Source organism: Rattus rattus, chromosome 6 (genome assembly GCF_011064425.1).
Source record: "Rattus rattus isolate New Zealand chromosome 6, Rrattus_CSIRO_v1, whole genome shotgun sequence".
NCBI classification, from domain to species: Eukaryota; Metazoa; Chordata; class Mammalia; order Rodentia; family Muridae; genus Rattus; species Rattus rattus.
Genome location: NC_046159.1, coordinates 6,553,489 through 6,561,724, shown reverse-complemented (window position 1 = coordinate 6,561,724; position 8,236 = coordinate 6,553,489). Strand labels below are relative to the sequence as shown.

General features: G+C 44.1%; 1 pseudogene; it reads left to right on the top strand.

Annotated features, from left to right (window-relative positions):
* Nucleotides 1–6,747: 6,747 nt before the first annotated feature.
* LOC116904513 lies at nucleotides 6,748–7,709 on the top strand (annotated as a pseudogene).
* The last annotated feature ends 527 nt before the right edge of the window (nucleotides 7,710–8,236 follow it).

Below are 8,236 nucleotides of genomic sequence, written 5' to 3'. Positions count from 1 at the left end.
GTTGAGACAGCAATCGAGGTAGAGAAAGCTGGGTGGGCTTTTGAATTCCAAAATCCAGTCCCAGTGACACGCCTCCAACAAGCCCACACCTAATCCTTCTCACACTTCTACCAACTGCCAAAAACATTCAAGCAAATATATGAGCCCGTGAGAGCCATTCTCATCCAATTGACCACCAAACCACTTAAAACCAACTTCTGCAGCTGAGTGGAAGTGTAAAGGGTATAACTCGAATAAAGCCTGTTTTTCTGATTCCCATTTGCTTTTTTCTCTTCAAAACGGGGGTTTCTCTCTAGCCCTCACAGTCCTGGAGCTCATTCTGTACACCAGGCTGGCCTTGAACTCACACCCACCTTCGTGTCACTACTGAGTGGTGGGACTGAAGGCTTGTGCCGCCCTGCCAGGCAATGTTTGCTTGCTTTCTTTTTTTAATGATTTATTTATTCTTAGTTTGTGTGCACTGGTGTTTTCTTCCTCTGGACAAGGAAAGCAGCCAGTGCTCTCAACTCTCCAGCTCACATTGTTTGCTCTTTAAGTTAGTTTGATGGTCTAGCAGCCAGTGCCTCTAATCCAGTAGGTAAGTTTTCTGCTTCCTGCAAAGGCTGGTAATGGAGGACGAGGTCTCCTGTTTCTGTGTGCTTGATGTGTGCACCTTTCATGTTTGAAACAAGATCTCTTACTATGGGCTGGAAAGATGGCTCAGAGGTTAAGAGCACTGACTGCTCTTCCAGAGGTCCTGAGTTCAAATCCCAGCAACTACATGGTGGCTCTCAACCATCTGTAATGAGATCTGATGCCCTCCTCTGGTGTGTCTGAAGACAGCTAGGGGGTATTTATATATAATAAATACGTTTTTTTAAAAAATCTACTAGAGCTGAGTTCATGACTGGAAACACCAGGCACCCTCCTGCTTCCACCTGCCAGCACTGAGATTACGACTGTGCTCCCAGCATGACTAGATACTAGGGATCTGAACTTTGGTCCTCACTGTACTTGATAGCACTACCAGCTGATCCAGAACCCCAGTTTTGTTTTTTAATGCTGATTCGAAATGTATTATAGAAGGTGGAGGGAAGAAGATCACAATTCTAGACCACCTGAGGTATATGAAATCCTGTGTTAAAAACCGAGTCTTCATAGTCAGACAGCCTCATACAGACAGCTGTGCAGTGTAGAACTGAAGCTCTCCAGGAACCCTTAGTCCAGTGTCCTGGGAAAAGTTTCTTAACGTTGCAGATCCAGCATCCTGATGCCTGGCAGTTTTTGTGTGACATTTAATGAACTGGGACTGGAAAGGGAGGAGACAGCCAAGTAGGATCAAAGGTAGGTAATTTCACTGACTCATTCATGAGAGAAAAGAACCAGAGGGTCCTGTTGGACAATTTCCCTAGTGAGCAGTGGAGTTTGGTTACTCATTGTTGGTATCATGTTCCCTACACCACAGGCAAAGGCTACTTATTACTGTGGTATGTTGAATCTGGGGGGGTGCGTCTTGGACAAGCCTATTCATTCAGTGTAGAAAGTGACTAAAATCAGAGCTGCCCTTTTGTCTCTGTGTCTGGAAAGGAGGAAATTACTCTGTTTTAGAATGTCTATACTTACATAGCTTACCTGCAGGGGATTTTGCAGCTGCAAGGAAAGATGGGGTTTGTACCCGTGTTTGTTTTTCAGTCTTAGATAATGGCCTGGCAGTCCCAATTTGTTAAGCATGTCCCTGGTAGTATTGGGAAAGGAACTGAATAACTGTGTTGTTGTTGTTTAAGTAACAAGTGTGTTCTTAGTCTGAGCAAGCTACTTTCACAAACTCACTGCTCACTGTTCCACCACTCAGGGTCCCTGCTTCCTATGGGAAATGGCAAAACACTTAAAATCCTACAGCTTTTCTGTTACCTGGGGCCTCTGAGCTTTTTTTTTTTTTTTTTTTTTTTTTTACTTATTTTATGTATGCGTGTACACTGTAGCTGTCTTCAGACACACCAGAAGAGGGCATCAGATCTCGTTACAGATGGTTGTGAGCCACCATGTGGTTGCTGGGAATTGAACTCAGGACCTCGGGAAGTCAGTGCTCTTAACCGCTGAGCCATCTCACCAACCCCTGGGGGCCTCTGAGCTTTAACACCAAGTTGCAAACTCAGCTTCAATTAGAGCCGAGTTTACCTGTCCTCAGACTCACAAGCCAGGCAGGGGTCACAGGCTATAATCCGCAAGTTCAGTAACAAAAACCATTTTCTTAGACTGCAAGTGGACCGAGGTACTGAGAGAACTGTCCCAGGAAGCAGGCTCAGCCAACTTTCTTTTGGTGCATTACTTTATGAATGCCCACCAGGTGGCGCTAGTGGAAAACCCGTCAAGAATGTAGGCATCCTTTTTTTTTTTTTTTTTTTTTTTTTTTTTTTTTTTTTTTTTTAATACAAGACAGTAAGTAGGATCTTAACAGGTTCGTGGTTAGGCACTTTTTTTTTTTTTTTTTTTTTCGAGTTGGGGACAGAACCCAGGGCCTTGCGCTTGCTAGGCAAGCGCTCTACCGTTGAGCTAAATCCCCAACCCCAAGGTTAGGCACTTTTAATCCCAACTCTTGGAAGGCAATGCCACGCGGACCTGGTGCCTGGTCTATAGAGCAAGTTCCAGGACAGCCAGGGATAGACAGAGAAACCCTGTTTAAGAAGGGATAGGGAGGGGGTTGGGGATTTAGCTCAGTGGTAGAGTGCTTGCCTAGCAAGCTCAAGGCTCTGGGTTCGGTCCCCAGCTCCGAAAAGAAAAGGGATAGGGAGGGAACCTGTATATTTCGACTGGATTTATGTATACCTGGCTGGCCTGGAACTCACAAAAACCTTCCTGCCTCTGCTTCCCGAGTGCTGGGATTAAAGGCTTGTGCCCCCGTATCCAAGCATCCCTCCACCCACCGTTTAATGACAAAACGTTGGTGACTGGAGAATGGCTTATCAGTTTACTGCTTCTGCCACAATCTTGAGGGCTGTGGTTTGGATCCTAGAACCCACATAACATAGCCCTGAGTTGAGCATGCTGTCTCCGAAGGAACAGGTAGAACGGGATAGAAACCACCCAAGGCCCTCTAGGGCATCACACGCACACGCACACACACACACACACATTTTGCCTATATGCATATGTCTTGTGTCTTGCATTCCCTGGAGCTAGAACTAAAGTTGTGAGCTGCCAGGTGGGTATTGACACTAGAACCTAGGTCTCAGTGCTTTCACTGAGCAAACTCCAGGTCCTCTTCCCCCAACAGGATCTCACTTTAGCTAGGCTGGCTTCAAACTTGAGACAAACTCAGGGAATCCTGCCTGTGCTTGCCGTCCGAGTGTTGAGATTACAGCCCTAGCTTCCACACTCAATTAACAATCTGTTTCTGTTTGTTTAGCCAGGATAATCCCAGAATTGAGAAGCAGAAGCAGGATGACCATACTAGACTCAGAGCCTCACCCACAATCGCTTTCTTTTTAAACTTTTTAAAAAACAATTTATGTGAATGTTTTGTGTCTAAGTGTTTTGTCTGTATGTTTATGTGCACTGTGTGCACTCCTGGAGCTCTCAGAAGCTGGAAGAGGTTGTTGGATCAGGATTGGTGACTAACTTAGGTCCTCTGTGAGAACAGCCAGTGATTAACTGCTGAGCCGTCCTTCCAGTCCACTCATTTTTCTTGGGACAGTCTCAATATATATCGCCCACTGCCTTAGCACTTATAGCAGTCCTGTTGTATCCTCCAGAGTATTGGGTTTACATACATGTGTGACATGTCTAGCTCTTTTACCCTTTTCTGCCACTAAATTGTCAAGAGTAGAAAAGAAGCACATTGATGCCCTCCTCTGCATGTTGTTACTCAGAAGACTGCCACTGTGGGCAGACATCTTCCCAGAGAGGTACAATGTGGATAAGCCAGCAACCGATGATCACAGCTTCATACCTGTCAGCATATTTTTTTAAGTTAAATTTATTTATTTATTGTTTGTCTTATTTTAATTTTTAAAATTTTCAATGATGTAAATCATTATTTAGTGTGTGTGTGTGTGTGTGTGTGTGTGTGTGTGTGTGTGTGTGTAGCCCAGGGATTGAACTCAGGTTGCCCACCAATCCTGTATTTCCATGGGAGTCTGACATCCTCTTCTGGTCTCTGTGGATGTCCTTACTAAACATGTACTTCCCCCTCCCCACACATTCACATACATATACACATAACTAACCACAAAAATAAAAATCTTAAAAAATTAATTTGAAGCACACTGTTGTGATTGGGGATTGCATTAGGAAAGCTGAACTGAATATATTCTAGTTTATATCCAATCTTTCCAGGCCACGGTGATACCTGTCGGTGTTTTGTTTTGAACGTAGCCCAGGGTGGACTAGAACTCACTATATGTAGGTAGGAATAATTTTGAACTCCTGACCCTCCCAGTTCTGCCTGCTAAATGCTGGGGTTACAGGCATGGTCTGCCAAACCTTGGCAAGTACCTTGTCACCTTTTTAAAAATGCATATTTTTAAACATTTATTTTGTGTCTATGTATGGTCAGTTTTTATTGTTGTTGTTTTGGTTTTGGTTTTTTTTTTTGTTTGTTTGTTTTTAGTGTTTCTCTGTGTAGTCCTGGCTCTGTATCCATCTGTCTTAGTCATCGGATCCAGAGGTGTGGGGCCTGCTTTGGAGGGAAAGGAAAGATTGTACCCTGAAGTAGTCATCGGCCTTGGCTAATGTGTATCCTCAGGAACTAGGGTATGTGTATGGGACTGGATCCTGGGGGCCACAGGGAACTGAATTTAAAAATCAGAAAAGGGAGCGTTTACTTAGAACATTCTTTCATGGTATGGTATTCATGTCCTAGCTATTCCAGGAGATGGCGCTAAAACTCTGTAAGGTTGTATTGCTTCTGTGACCTGCTGTAGAAAATGGTCAAAAAAGGATGTGGCTATGCCAAAATGCATTAGATTAAGGCTGTGTTTCCTGCACAGCTACTGGGGAGGTTGAAGAAGGACCATGAGTTGAAGACCCTGATTCAAAATAAAAGTGGAAAATGGGGGAGGAGGAGGAGGAGGAAGAAGAAGAGGAAGAAGGAGAGAAGAGGAGGAAGAGAGATGAAGGAAATAGAAAATGAAGAAAACGAAGGGAAGGAGGGGGAGGGAAGGAAGACAATCAAGTGTTTATAAGAAGATCTTGAGGCTGCCATGTAAAACTAATTAGTATACCCAGCAACAATGAGCAGTTGCTAAGTTAAATTTATTGTAATACATTTGACTTACTACTAAAACAAATTAGCATGGAGCTAAAATAAATGAGCGTTCTTCAATAAAACTGTATTGTAAAAAAGAAAGGGAAAGGGAGACAGAAAAAAAAGAGAAGAGAGGGAAAAGGAGTTAAGAAGATGGAATGGTAGAGTATGAGACCAGCATGTGAAAGGCTCCTGGGTTTGGTCTCAAGTACCTCACATTATTTTGGTCAGAAAACCCACATCACCCATGTTAAATGGCAGACTTAGAGGATATTCCATTCATGCATGTGCATGCACATGTGTGCGTGTGTGTGTGTGTGTGCGCACACACACACACACACACACACACATATCACACAGAACACCCTACACACACACAAGCACCCCACACACAGAGCACACACACACACATACACACACACCACAGCACACATACACCACATACACAACACACACACATCAAACACAAACATCTCACACACACATCTCACAGAAACACCCTACACACACACACAAGCACACCCCCCACACACACACACACAGAGGTGGGGGGAGAGAATGAGAGAGAATAACCTGCAGAGGACTGGGCATGTCAATCCTGAAATACCAGAGGCCTATCCAGAGCAGTATTGAGCAGGGTTGGGGCAGCATCAGATGAACAGCCTGAAGCAACTAGACATGGAAGTCAGGGTTGGAACACTCAGAGGTCGAGATCAGCCTGTAGCAGCTCACCAAGGCCGAAAGTCCTCCCTCCTGAGGTAGATCTGTTGTTTTTAGCAGAATCTCGTTCTTTAGCTCTCCCCATCTTTTCATACACGTCGAACTAAACCCGAGTGGGCCAAACTCAGGGCCTCTTCTCTCCTGTCATTATTCAGCCAGTGTTATCAACCACATTTCAATATCTACCCCTCTGCTCAGACACTTTTTACCAGTGCATTTGACCTGAAGTATGAGACTGTCGCGATGTAGAATATTGAGCATTTCCCTTGCTTGTCTCTCTGCCTCACCCTTGACTTAAAGCTTTTATTCCACACTGAAGCCAAAGGGCCTTATACAAGAACTAAGACTCAGATTAAAACATGACATCATCTGATGACTGTTTAATGTCCTCTCTTCATTTCCCATCACACTTTGAATAAAAACCTAAGCCTCTTCTATTGCCCTCAAGACCCTGAATGACCTTGAAATGACCTTGGCTTCCTTCTCTGTTCTCTGTTCTGTCCTTTTTTTTGTTTTTTAAATCACTTGCTGGCTTGAAGCTCTAGACATAGACACACAGAATATCTCTCTCTCTCTCTCTCTCTCTCTCTCTCTCTCTCTCTCTGTCTCTCCCCCTCCCTCCCTCCTTCCCTCCCTCTCCCTCTCCTCCCTCTCTCTCTCTCTTTCTCATTAAAAATAACTAAACCTTAACTCAATACACTCCTGAAGTGTCCTTACTGAGATATTCATGAAACTTGTTCTATGTGAAAGAGGAAGGTTAAAAATTGTTGGAGGCCCAGTGGTGGCGGCTAGCGGTGGCAGCTGTGAGGGCTTCCCAGAAGATGGTGCTGATTAAGGAATTCTGTGTGGTTTTGCCGTGTTCTGTTCAAGAGTATCAGGTTGGACAGCTTTACTCTGTTGCAGAATCGAGTAAGAATGAAACTGGTGGTGGAGAAGGAATCGAAGTCTTGAAGAACGAACCTTATGAAAATGATGTTGAGAAGGGACGGTACACACACAAAATCTACCGCCTGAAGAGCAAGTTTCCTGCGTTCGTGAGGATGATTGCTCCCGAGGCCTCCTTGGTGTTTCATGAGAAAGTCGGAATATTTACCCCTACTGCAGAACAAGTGTAACGAATAAATCCATGAAAGATGACTTCTTCATCAAAATCAAAACATGGTGCAAACCTGACTTGGGAACATTAGAAAATGTTCACGGTTTAGATAAAAACACATGGAAGGGCTGGAGAGATGGCTCAGTGGTTAAGAGTACTGACTGCTCTTCCAGAGGTCCTGAGTTCAATTCCCAGCAACCACATGGTGGGTGGCTCATAACCATCTATAATGGGATCCTATGCCCTCTTCTGGTGTGTCTGAAGACAACTACAGTGTACTCATATACATGAAATAAATAGACAAACAAACAAACAAACAAACACACATGGAAAACTATTGACATTGCCCATGGAGACACTGCGGATCGAAGTCAAGCTGAACCAGCAAAGGAGCTGGCAAACACCCCTGACTGTCCTAAGATGGGTGCCTGAGCTGGTGACCATCAAGTTCAAGTGGTGGGGGGGCTGCAGAGCAAAGTAGAGAACTTCATCCAGAAGCAAGGAAAACGGATATTTATAAACTTACATTGCCAGCTCTTTTGTTGGATTGACAAGTGGATTGGCCTGATAATGGAAGACATTAGGAGAATGGAGAAAGATTCTCAGAAAGAGCTAGAAACAAGGAGTAAGAAGGGTTCCATGCCAGGCATGTCGGCTGCTGATGCCTAGATGAGCCCCCTGTATTTCAGAGACATTATCAAACTGTCTATGGAGTCAAGGCCAAGTGAGGGGGACCAGTAAGGCCTGTGACAACTGAAGCCACCAGCATCTCAGTATTGACGTTTCCAGTGTGTACTTCTGATGACTCAAGCACATGTGTGCACACTCAAGAGCATATACACACACCCGTGTGCGTGCACACATGCACGCACACACACACATACACACATACTCATATACACACGCAACACACAAATATGTATATACATGTATATATATATATGTGTGTATATATATATATACACACACATGTAAAGATCAAAAGGATCAATATATTTTCTTCAAAGTACTGCACCTGTCTTCAACAAAAATACTAACAAAAATATTTTCAATATATATACCTGGAACAGATATTAATAACCATCAACATGATGCCCTGGATGGACAAATGGACTGCCATGTGGTGCCCTGTGGTGCTGGCTGGCGTGCTTCATGAATGCCAGGTGTGGACCAGTGTGTACAGCCTTTGGTTATGC